The following is a 13,529-nucleotide window of genomic DNA, read 5'->3' as shown; positions in this document are numbered from 1 at the left end:
ATATATGCGTACAATTTACAATAACGGTAAAGTATGATTCCTGATTAATGACATGCTTTAAGCTTTCCCCTCATGGATGGATTTTCACATGCATTTGTTGACAAGCTGAGGAATCCATAACCATTTCTGATTGATGCAGTAGTGTAATATTAAAGTATTGAACACCAATATGACTCTGGTTTTGCAGCATTACACAGTTATCCAGAGAGGTGTTTTGCAGTTCCACCAGTTACAGAGTTACAGGGTGCAGTAGCAGCTTGGTAGTGACAGGAACGCCATTCTCTCTATTACACTCAGTAAACACATGATATTTAATCTGATAGTTTGAAGGTAATATGCTGGAAATCCTGAGAATCACCTATTAAATCACTTGTGTCTTTAATGGTCTGCACCTCCAGTCTGGATGCTTTTGGGTGTAGAGTGTAGCTTAGCTGCTAGCATGTCTCTGTAAGCCAGTGTGTTTGTGGTGGCTGTGAGGAGCTGTAGCTCTGAGAGCCGGTAGATTAGCCTCTGGTTCTCTGGGCATGCGCGCGTGTGAGGAACGTTAGGAGGCCGGTGTTGTTGGCGACTGTTTCTAGGAAGTGTTTCCCCCTCTGCCTCTGCCTGGTCGTGTGTAAACAGGCTGGCACTTGTTTTCGCGGAGAGAGAAAAAGTGTGTGTGTGTGTGTGTGTGTGTGTGTGTGTGTGTGAGAGGGCGGTCTGAAGTCAGTATGTTGGAATGTGCTGGGGCAGATCGAGGCAGACGCGGCCCAGATGACTGGTAGGGAATCCTTGGCACAAGCTGGCTGGGAAACCCCACTCAGCCCCTTCAACCCCTTCTCTCCCTCTCTCTCTCTGTCTTTCTCTCTCTCTCTCTCTTCTCTCTCTGTATCTGTTTCTCTCTGTGTGTATCTGTTTCTCTCTCTCTCTCTGTCTCTCTCTCTCTCTCTCTCTTTTTGTCTCTCTTGGTCTCTCTCCATCTCTCTCTATATCTCTCCCTCCAGTCTCTGCAGTCTACATTAAACTCTTACACAAGACGAAAGCTGTCATGATTTCTCGATTTATCTCAATCATGAAGAAATAAATCATTATTAATGTCTGTGTATTAGTGATGGTTATTTAAATATAAGACATATTTCACATATTTATTGTGTCTCCACTTACAGTAAGAAAATGATTGGTGTCAGACTGCGGGTCATTACTATTAAATGTATCCCACTACATTACCTCGCTTACTGTATTGCAATATTCAATTCAATTCAATTCAATTCAATTTTATTTATATAGCGCTTTTTACAACATAGGTTGTCACAAAGCCGCTTTACAGGAAAACCAGGTCCACGCCTCTTATGAGCAGCACCACAGAGATGCCAATTTTATGGTGACACAGTGGCAAGGAAAAACTCCCTTTAAGAGGAAGAAACCTTGGAAGGAACCAAGACTCAGTCAGAGGAACCCATCCTACTCGGGTTGACCCGCTCAGTACAAACAAATAACAAACAACAAACAAATAACAGAACAAAAACAGTACAGAGAATTAATGTGAACTATGGCTAATATAACAGGTACTAATTTATGAATATAAGAATGTGATGGGCACAAACTATAGAGCTATGGCTAATACAGAAACAGATACTGAGTGTGTTAATGGTAATCAGTGCAGGGTTGCAGAGCCGGAGTACAACACAGCGGGCAGTGGAGAGCCAGGCTGGGAACATCAGGAACAGGGCATCTCCATACATGTAAAAGAGATAGATAGAGAAAACAGAAAGGAAAGGAAGAGAAAAAAAAGCAGAAGTTAGAAGGGTTGTGAAATAATTCTGATGAGTAGAAGGACAGGGCTGATTCCTGAAAGCTGGAACAACAGACGGACACATCCAGGAAGACCGGCCGGCCAGGCGTCTCAGCACATGTGAGAAAGATAGAGAGAGAGAACAGAGAGGGGAGGGAAGAAAAAGGGGTTAGAATGGTTTTTTAAAACTCTGCTGGAGTGGGATGGGCACTGGTAGCATATATCATTATAAATTGAATCGTAACACCTGTATTGTGATACACATCATGTCACCAAGTTCTTGCCAATGCACAGCCCTAATTTAGTATATGTGACCTAACTCCAAAATTTCAGGCTTCCTGACTTTCAGTTATGTAAAAAGGTTTTGTTACAAGTTATTCTGGAGCATTGATGTTGGCCCAGTTTGACACAAAAAGAACAGGATTCAAAGTATGTGACAAATGGTGATATAGTTTCTTAGTTTGCCTTTGTCCTGTAAAGTTTGTTTAGAATTTTGAGTAACAGCATGGACTGTTATTAACTGATAAAGCTTTTTGTAAAAATAACTAACCTGCTCCAGGCCTGCTGAGGCCGGCTGTTAGCATTTCAGCTAATTGTTCCAACACTTCTGTTATCTCCCACATTCCCTATTGTCCTCTACTATGCGAGCACAAACAAGATGGCTGCTTCTGTTTCAAACATATTTTGGCCTTAAAACCTTGCAGTGGGTGTGAACTGTGGGATGCACTGCCTAAGATGTTAGCTTAGTGCTAAATTGTTATCATGTGGCTTAAGAGATTAAAACACTATATTGTACAGCATTTTAAAACATTGGACTTTAATAATGTGTAATGTTTTAATTATCTGTCCATGGACACAGGTGTGTAAGGCCCGTTCAGAGGTGCTTTTGGTTTATTAAAATTTACATTGATTTGAGACTCTATAATGTAGTTAAAAGGTAATTGACTGATTGAACGATTGCTGAACTATATATCTATTAAACAATGACAGCCCTACACAACACATGTCTCTGTCTGTCTGTCTGTCTGTCTGTATGTCTGCCTCTCTCTCTCTTTTAGGAGTAGTGTAGTTTTCCATGTAGTACTGTTTGGAATATAATGTAATAAGTTTGGAAGCAGCTGGTTTTGGGTACATAAGTGGAAATGAAGCACCAATGCCAGTGTCAGTATGAGGACATGTAACAGGGTACAGATGGAGTTTCCCCCTGCAATCAAACACACACACACACACACACACACACACCTGCAGATCGGCACAACCAAAGCCATTTCTCCTCCTCCTCTACTACCAATTTTTTCCACTCGACTCTGAGAACATGCTGCTGCTGTAGTAGACGAGAGCTAATATGGCTCTTACATCATTCTGTGTTGAATGAGAAGCTGAAGGCTGAGGCATTGCACCTAATTCTGACGAATGAGATTGTACTACAGTTAAGAAATGTTGACAAATGTTCAGCGCACTTTCATTTATTACTTCAAATAAGCAATATGAACATTTGGCAGCAGATTTTTTGATATGGGAAACTTTATTACTGACTCACAGTAGCTCTTGTGATGGTAAAAATCCAGACACCCTTCCAGCTGTGAAGATTAGACTGTATTTAACTTGAATTTGATCTCTAGAGACTAGACATCAGTTGATATAAATGATGCTAATTTATAGTACATAGCAGGGAACGGAAAACGTCAAAAGATATCAGATATCGTATTGTTTCAGGAGTTTCCCTGTTGTAAATATCATTATGAGATTATGAGTTCAGGGGAACTGTGGAAGTCAAGAACAGTCAAAAACAGAAGGACCAATGAAAAAACAATAGAACTGACCTTTGCACAAGCATAATAAAAAAGTAAGGGGCATCAAAAGGAAGCCTTACCTGCAACCTCACCTCAAAAGTCAACAACTCAAGTTTGTAGAATACCATGTGGGTACACCTTAAAAGCGTATTTCAGAACTAGAAGCAAGCACAAATGATTAAGCAAGCTGCTGAATCTAAGGCCAGCTATTTAAATACAACCACATATTATATGTATGATATGGAGTTGTTTCAGTGCCTTTAGCAATAAACCTTTGACTGAGGCACTGATAGAGTACAACCCTGTACCATTACAGACCTTGGCTTTTGGCCTGCCTGACACTGATAACAGTCTGGATTGTCCTTTTTTTATATTTGGTCTATTCAAGATCTGGATGCTTCAGAGTCCAATGCTAATGCCGCTTCTGGTCAACAGTTTTGCACTGTTAAATTGTAAGTGATATTAGTGAATAAAGTAACTGTGTATTATATAGCTTGTTGGTGATAAAGGTTTTTAAAGTAATCTCTTGACCATGTGGTACTACCAGCTATTGTTGAACGGTGGTTCTTGATGCAGTGCATCACAAGAGTTCAGCTTAGGCTTGTGTCCTTCTCCTTTACACAGAGAAATTCCTTTTGATTACTTAAATGGAGAGAAATGTGCAACTCTTTTAGGCTACATTCACATTACCAAGTAACTTAAATCTGATTTTTTGCTCAATGTGGCTTTGATCTGATTTTTTCATGGCTGTGTGAACGTGCCAAATCCATTTTTTTAAATAAGATTTGAGTCACTTTCATATGTGGTCCTAAATCTGACATGAATGTTAACTGTCAATCAGAATCCATGCGTCTTTTTGCTTTTCCACAAGCGCGACACATGTTTGGTGCAGCTGTGCAGCTATAGCTGCAAAAACAGCAAAAGCAAACCGCCTAGCCTTTTTTCACCTCCTCGACCTGAGCATATACTGCAGACCAGCTGTTTACTCTCAACTCAAGCAGAAGATGCTTCACATATTTACCTTTATAAAACTACAAGTTGTCTCTTAAATATGACGATTTGTGTTGCTGGTGAAGATGTTGTTTATACCAGTATCAATGTGCGCATGTTTTATTCACATTACACACAGATACAGCTCACTTACATATGTGAATGTGAACTGTCAAGATGGCTAAATCTGTTCTGAGCAGAAAATCGGATTTGAGCAATGTGGATTGTTTCGTGGATGCTGCTTTTGTATTAAATCTTGATTACAATTACCAGTTGATATCTGTTTAAAAATACTTATTTCTTTTAGTTTTTTGCTTCTATACCAGCTTTTTTTGGAATGTATTTTTTTCACTTCAGTCACTTCTATGTCCAAAGGTGTATAAAACTAAGTACCTAGTCATGCAGACTGCTTCTAAAAACGTTAGTGAAAGAATGGGTCTCTCTCAGGAGCTCTATGGAGTGAACTCCAGCACTGTGGTACAGTGATAGGATGCAGCACCTGTGCAACAAGTCCAGTCGTGAAATTTCACTACTTACTACTAAATATTCCACAGCCAACTGTCAGTGATATTATAGCACAGTGCAAGAGTCTGTGCTACACTACATCACTACACACCTCCAGACTTTATGTAGCTTCAGATTAACTCAAGAACAGTAGAGAGTAGAAAGCTTCATCATGGAAGGAGTTTCCATGGTCATTCAGCTCCATCCAAGCCTCACATCACCAAACACAATGAAGGCAAACTTTCAAACTTTTCTGTAAAATTCTAAAGTATATACAGTATGAAGTGTATGTGTAATCCTGTCTTTCTCATCCCCCCACATGTTCGCACTCTTCCATTCAGACATTCTCTGCTGCTGCCAGGCTGAGCACAGATGAAAAGATGTCTCCTCTCTGTTCTTCAAAGCTGAACGCTGGCTCTTTCATGCTATAAGACTCCCTCTCTTTTCCATCTGCATGCAGAAAACACCGATCACCCTCGATCACGTCAATAACGGACGATATAACGGACCAAACTGAATCGGAGAGGAATACCCTCATTTAAATCTCATTAGATTAGAGCTGTTTTCTGCTCAGATGCATCCCAGACATAAACGCATCTCATTCTCATTGTTCCTCCATGTTCCTGGAGGCCAGTGTGTGTTTGGAAAGGCTGTGTTTGGAAAGACCAGTCCTGTGAAAGGACTGTGGTGGTGTGTTTGGTGGCTCCGGCTGTTTAGCCGTGGTGTGTTTCCACTGATGCAGGTTTTCTTGTCATGGGGCGATTTTTATTTCCAGCACACATGCACCTCAGACGGTCACCCATCTGTTGCCCTGTGTGTGTGTATGTGTGTGCGCACACATGGCTTGCTTGTGTGTTTGGAAGAATCCTGGCTTCCAGACAGGATGGAACGACTCTTTTCCAGCCTTTCATTTGGGTTGTGCCATATCGCATTATACATGACAATATGATTATATATTTTTAAACAATTAAAAAAAACATATTGTGGAAATAGTGATATTCTGCCTTCACAGCAGCCTATTTTTGTTGTTTTGCTATTGACTGAGAAGTTTAAAAGGTATTTTTTTGCATAATTTAATTATCAATCGTCTTTTAGCTCAATGAAACACATTAAAAACACTGCTTGACTCTCAAATTTGCAATGTGGGGCTTAAAGTGGAAACAACCAAAAAAAGTGTAATTGCTGTTTGGTGTGGTTACTGGTGTTTTTTTTATAGCTTTGCTGTGTTGCTGTGCTAATAGCTACTCACTCTCAATAGGGGTATCCAGTTTGTGTGAGATTAAAAGTCTTCATTCTCTTTTCTCCATGAGACGTCTTTTTTTAGATTTGTGGTATATTAGTGTTGTTTATAAAGTAAACATAGGTTCACAGCTTTTTTTAAACTCAACCCACACAGTACTGGGTTGAGTGATGTACTCTCGAGACGAATATCTGGTTAGTGATTTGATTCTCATTGTTCTGGGTTGAGTGATGGACTTTTGAAACTAATATCTGGCTAGTGACCTGATACTCACTTTACTGGGTTGAGTGAGACACTCTCAAAAGTGGTATCCGGTTAGTGTTTTATTCTCACTCTACTGGGTTGATTGATGTACTTTTGAGACTGATATCTGGTAAGTGTTTTGATTCTCACTGTACTGGGTTGAGTGATGGATTCTCAAGATGAATATCTGGTTAGTGTTCTAATACTCATTGTACTGGGCTGAGTGATACACTCTCGAAAGTGGTATCCGGTTAGTGTCCTAGTATTCGCTGTACTGGGTTGAGTAATGTACTCAATGTAATGTACTTGCGGGTAGTTTTTATGGATGTTTGAACTATTCTCCTTTTTAGTTTTGTGGTAGATTACTGTTGTTTATAGAGAAAACATATGTTCACGTTTTTTTTTTTCGTTTGTTTTTATTTGCCTTCTGTTTGAGGCTGTTATATTTATACTTTGTTGCAGGAGTATATTCTTAAAAAAATTAAATATATTAAAATATAATATTTTAATTGTGTTGTCATTGGCAAGAATATAATTACATCATAAATTGTGATATTAGTTTAGGTCCTTTTTAGGGACTTTTCACATGGATGACTTGTTTGAGAAAAGGAGGAGGGGGAGCTGAGAGAAATGGGGAATTAAAGAATGAAAACAATGACTAAACTCTTTTCAGTTTGTAGTTTTCCATTTGGATAAGACTGAGGGAATCTCGGAAACGATCTATTTTAATGGAAGGCTAAATTTGACCCATGTGTGTGCTTGTTCTTGTGTGTGTGTGTGTGTGTATTCACACAAGGCTTAAGAATGTAGCTCCCCCTCCATTATTTTGTTTTCTTTAACTATCTTTTGGATCCACTCCAAGGATTTTCCACTAAGGACTTATCACTGCTCATTCATGCACAGCCTCCCTGAAAGCCAGGAAAGAGTAGTGCGGCCGCAGCTGGATTTATGAGACTGTGTTTGGTAATTAATGCCACCATTTGTCAGACACTGTTGAATGCCGCGAGAGCTAGCTGTAATTGCTGTTAGATCAGCTGTAATGGGGAAAGTGAAGAATGAATAAATGGAACTTGAACAGCATACACATACACACACACACACACACACACACACACACGTGTAGACTAATGACTGATGCTACTTGATGTCGAGTTTCATCAGGTTGGATGTTTCATTGCCTGGAGCTAGGCATGCCTTGAATCTGTCTGGGCTGCAGATATTGATGATTTCATCACAGTTCCGGCTGTGTGACACGTTGGTTTTTCGTCTTTCATGGTGCAACAGATCAGTAAAAACTTGGAGGGGGACTGGAGGCGTAATGGTACGGGTGTTCTTATTAAAACGTCATGGTAGAGGTTAGAGAAGGACCAATCAGAGGGGCTGGAGGCTGATCGGTGATTGCTTTCAGCAAAATATGTTGATGGCTGGGCAATGCTGAATGAGGGAGTGCTGATGCTTAATGTAGCGGGTTGAGTGATGTACTCTTGAGAGGGGTATGATATCAAGAGGGTTATGATAATCGCTGAGCGAGTACTCTCAGGAGGGCCATCTGGTTAGTGTTCTGATGCTCATTGTACTGGGTTGAGCAATGCACTTTTCAGAGGGGTATCTGGTAAGTGTTATGTTGCTCATTGTACTAAGCAAGAAAAAATCCATCTAGTGGTTAAAGAAGAAACTGCAGCTTCCTGTGAGCATTGAATCGCTACAGTGAGCTTCATTGATGGCTTCAACCAGCAATATGGTCACGGTGACGCTTTTTGTCATGCACTTATTAATGCATTTCATGGAGACGCTAATTTTGCAGTTTATGATTCATTGTTAAGCAATGTTATCTGTCAGCAGTGCTTCACATTTCAGTTAAATGTTTATGAGGTAGTGATACCTGGGTGTGGAATCTGATTCTGATTCATTTGGATCTAAAGTGCGATTTTCTTCACGGCCAGGACTCATGTTTATGTAATTTGAGTGTGTGTACGTGTGTTCATTCTCCAAAGAGATAGAGCGAGAACACTCCATCACACAGCAAGTAACTCCTCACGGCCCCTTCCCACTCTCCACATGCTCGCCGGCTCCCACACACACTCTCCCCAGTGAGAACCTTCTAGAAATGACTCAACAGCATGTTCATGTTCTCCAGCAGAACAATGCCTTCTGAGCAGGCAAAAGCTCCAGCAGGCCACGCTGCCAGCACTGGGGGATTTGGTTCCTGCAGTATCAGTGCGATGGTCAGGTGACACTGTTGGTACAGAAAGTGTGGGACTGCTAGCGTGTTGCCTCTGATATTATTACAGCGATGGTTATTATATTCATATTATTCATGGCCACGGATCAGCGGGACGCCTCTGTGTGATTTTCTCAGCCAATCTGGTATTAGTTTAATTTCAGTTCCAGGCTGATTTAAGAAGCTTTGAAACTGTGTCTTCAAATGGAGTTTTATTTGATCAGATCATATCAGAGCCATTAGATTAGAGTGGTGTGCTAACTGTTCCATCAAAGTGTAAAAAAAAAAGTTCAGGCTCAGTTTTAATGCATTTTGGTCTTTTTCCCCTATTCCCATATTGATAGTATCAGTACGCAGTATTCAGTAAGTGTTCTGATACTCTCCAGAGGGGTATCTGGTTTGTGTTTTGATAATGACTGTACTGGGCTGAGTGATGTACTATCTGGCTGATTCAAGAAGCTTGGAAACTGTTTCTTTAAATGGAGTTTCGTTTGAACAGATCATTTAAGAGCCATTATATAAAAATGGGGTGCTAACTAATCTAGAGCAAAATGTAAAAGAGATTTTTAGGTTTAGGCTCAAAACATTTTGGTCATTTTCTACATTCAGTGTTAAAGCAGCTTCACACTAAACAAATATATGTGCTGGTCTGGAAGACATGTAGCTTCTTGCAACAATTGCAGAATGATGGGGCTCCATCCAATACTTGAGTTAGGGTAGAGTTAGTGAGCTGGGTATAACTGGGGAGGTGATCATCCAACATCCTGACTAGGGGTGGGCGATATTGGCCTAAAATAATATCATGATATTTCATGGGATTTTTTAGAGATATCGATAATTTTGTCGACATGACAAGAATACACTACTACAACTAAATAAAAATTAAATTTCATTATAGTATACAATATGATATGGCACACCCCTAACTGAGATATTAAAAATACAAGAATTTATTCAGGATTAAAGTAAAATAAATGATACTGGACAGACATAATCTGTCTATAGTAGATATATAATGGGAAATGAGAAGATGGTAGATTTTTCTTTTGCTAAAAAAAGCATAAAATTAGTACCCTGATGTGATAATTAGGCGTGGGTGATATGGCACGATATTTCAGGATATAATATTCATATAATGTTCATGATATTCAAAAATGTTGGTGATTATTATTGCATACAATATGATATGGCAGACCCCTTTTCATCACTTTGCTACCATTCTAACTAGCACTTGTTGCTGAATTCAATCAAATCCTCACAGCAGAGTTCCTAGTAAAATCAAAAAACAAGAAAGCCTTGTTCTTTGGACAATATTTGAAATTACCCTGGTTTTTAATCACAGTTTTCATGCATCCTGGCATGTTCTCCTCCACCAGTCTTACACACTGCTTTTGGATAACTTTATGCCTTTACTGCTGGTGCAAAAATTAAGCTTGATTTAATGGCTTGTGATCATCTATCGTCCTCCTCTTGATTGTATTCCAGAGGTTTTCAATATGGTCAAATCAAAGAAACTCATCATTTTGCTCTCTGGACAGTAGAGACAGTTACTCCAACAAAAGCATCATCAACATTTTTAATATTCTTGATTTCTGTAGAAACAGTGAATGAGCAGGTGTCCCAATACTTTTGTCCATATAGATTTTGAGATACCCATGTGTAGTTCTGTCTTGGCATATTCTATAATTGTATGGCTAGTTTTTTTTATTAGCTTTATAAATCCTTTAATCTCTTTTGTGTCACGAAATGATTGTGCCTCACAAAGAAATGGCTTTTTCGAATCAAATTTGATGTGGTCAGTAAATGCCGCTATCAGTGCCGAGCAGAGGAAGGAGCGCCCCGTCATCTTTTATTGTGGAGGATCTGCAGTCTTAATCCCTGCAGTAATCCCCCACTGTTACGGCAGATCTTTGTGTTGTGCATGTTTGTGTAATTTACTTTCAATCAGAGGATAAAGTGGCTTGGCTCGGCTGAGCTGACACCACAGACAGCTGTAGTGGGTCTGTTTGAACAATGCTTGTGTTTGTGATGTTGGCCATTGATGCTCCTCCCTCATTCATACTATCTGTCTGTTACTACTATCTGTACTGTTTGCTATTATGACTTTATCTAGCAAATAAAACAAACTTTTGTTTGTCAAGCTAAATGCTTTTTAAGTGCTTTTTTATTTAGGGTAACTTGATGAAGAATAATGAACGATAGGGCTGCACGATATATCGTTTAAGCATCGTCATTGCGATGTGCGCATGCGGAATAGTTACATCGCAGGATGTGCGATGTCACTTTAGGCAATTAAATCAAACACTTCATGTTGCAATGCTTTGATTCTTGACACAAGAAGTAGATACACAGCGCAGTCTCTGTGTCTGTGTGAGTGACGGGCTGCTGCTGCCTGCGCGAGAAGCACAAGGGGGGCAGGAGTAAACACGAGGTAACCGGCACATGGCCTCCATCCACATGGTTGGGCATGTGCTTTTAAACACATGTGTGGAAAGCTGTGCGCCATAGTCCAGCACAGTTTTGAACAGATATTCCACTGAATTCACACTTTTAATCCCAGAAAAAAAAACGCTTTTATTTGCCTTTTAAAAAGCCATTTAAATGCCTGATTAAAGGGCCGATTACTGTTGTTTCACTGTTTTCCTCGGGTTTTGAGTGCTCGGAGCTGACTCAGCTCTTTATCAGTTCGGACGCAAGACAGCGGGGGCCGGGCTGGTGATGTCATGGGCCCTGCATTATTAAATATCTTGCCACTCACAGATTAAGAGACCACTTCTGTTTCTGAGTCAGTTTCTCTGATTTTGCTAGTTTTAGTAAAATTAACATTGTTGTTTTATTCTATGAACTACAGAAAATATTTCTCTCAAATTCCAAATAAAACATTTTGTCATTAAGAGCTTTTATTTGCAGTTAATGAAAAATTACTGAAATTACAAAAAAAAGATGCAGAGCTTTCAGACCTCAAATAATGCAAATATTAATGCAAATGCATATAAAAAACATTTTAAGAGTTCAGAAATCAATATTTGATGCAATAACCCTGGTTTTAAATCACAGTTTTAATGGATCTTAGCATGTTATCCTCCAGCAGTCTTACACACTGCTTTTGGATAACTTTATTCCACTCCTGGTGCAAAAATTCAAGCAGTTCAGTTTGGTTTGATGGCTTGTGATCATCCATCTTCCTATTGGTTATATTCTAGAGGTTTTCAATTTTGTAAAATCAAAGACACTCATAATTTTTTTGTGTAAAAAAGTGTGTTTTTAATTGGATTGACTACAGTGTGATCTACAGAAGTACAGAGTAGAAGTTCAGCCTAACTAGAATGGTCCAGGGAACTCCCTGTGGATGATTTCACTCAGTCAGACCCAGCCCAACACCCGCTATGTTGTATAAGTGACAGCAGAACCACAACCACTGGCTGACGGATTGGTGAATTGCGCTGTTATTGTTGTTAGAGTTCATGCCTCAAGCTAGACAAAGTGGACATACTGGTCTTGTTTGGCAGAAACACTTTGTTCTACAGATCAGCCAGGTGTGCCTGCGCAGGGGCGTCTTTATTACAGAGTGGAATGAATGAAGCTAGCATGCATGCTAAAAACAATAGCATGGTATTAGTTGGTTAAATAATCTGTGGTATGAAGGAATGCATTTCTCTATCTGATTTCAATATTTTTCTGATACTGTATGTTTATTTAGTGTTAACCTATAATCATTATGAGCATAGTTATTCTATATATTCTTCTGATATTAAGATGCTGCGTGTCAGCTGATACAGATCTAGTGTATCTCTGTTTCTTGCCAGTATCAAACCTGCTTCCCTAATCTTTAATTGTCTTTAGCGAGTGAATCAGGTGGATCAGAAAGAGTTGTAACTATGTTTTGTAAGAAAAGCCTGATTAGTGTTGGTGACTGATGTGGGATCTGTCTGTCTCTGTGTTTGTCTCATCCTGTTCAGCTGCATATATATCAATAAATAATAAAAGTCCAAAGTCAGCACAGCTTCTACCAGGAGATTTTGCAGCACTTCATGCTTTCCTTTGCTGACAACTTTTATGGAAATGCGGATTTCATTTTCCAGCAGGATTTGGCACACTGCCCACACTGCCCACACTGCCCACATTGCCAAAAGTACAAAATTGGTCTTATATAATATTCTAATTGTCTGAGATACTAACTTTTGGCGTTTTCATTGGCTGTAAGCCACAATCATTTACAATAAACGAAATAAACAAGAATCAGGAGAATAATGAATATGTGAATTTTAAGCTATTAATATTATTAATATATTAAAAGTAATAATAATTAGTATTGTCAATTATTAATTAATATGTAATATATTATTCTAATATTTAATATATTTTAATATATGAAATTTAAGGTGCAACAATTAAGGGGTAGAGTAAGAAAAACCTGTGGGGAAAATAATAAAACAACAGACTTTTGGAAGACTGTAGGTTGTAGATTTGGGGGAAAGATGTAGTCTAATTTAAAAAAAAAAAATTTCAATTAAGTGGAACTTGGCAAAAAAAAAACAATATTTGTAGGTAAAATATGCAATTTGGGCTAATATAAAATTTGGGGGGTGATTTTTGATCAAATCAAGTGGAATTTGAGGGACAAAATTGAATAGTAGATGAATAGTCATAAATTTAATGTGGGGGTGGTACAAGATTGGCTCTGATTTATGAGTCTGAAAAGGGGTGAGAAGAAACCAAATTGGGAAAAAATGGGAATTAAACATAAACAGCAACCAAATGTGAGAA

At 39.0% G+C, this 13,529-nt stretch overlaps 1 protein-coding gene across 2 annotated transcripts in view; it reads left to right on the top strand.

Moving 5' to 3' along the window:
* atp2a3 (ATPase sarcoplasmic/endoplasmic reticulum Ca2+ transporting 3) overlaps positions 1–13,529 on the top strand; it is a 146,785-nt gene that overhangs the window by 30,937 nt on the left and 102,319 nt on the right. The window lies entirely within an intron of this gene.

Source organism: Astyanax mexicanus, chromosome 1 (genome assembly GCF_023375975.1).
Source record: "Astyanax mexicanus isolate ESR-SI-001 chromosome 1, AstMex3_surface, whole genome shotgun sequence".
Taxonomy (NCBI): Eukaryota; Metazoa; Chordata; class Actinopteri; order Characiformes; family Acestrorhamphidae; genus Astyanax; species Astyanax mexicanus.
This window is presented reverse-complemented; position numbering and strand designations above follow the sequence as displayed.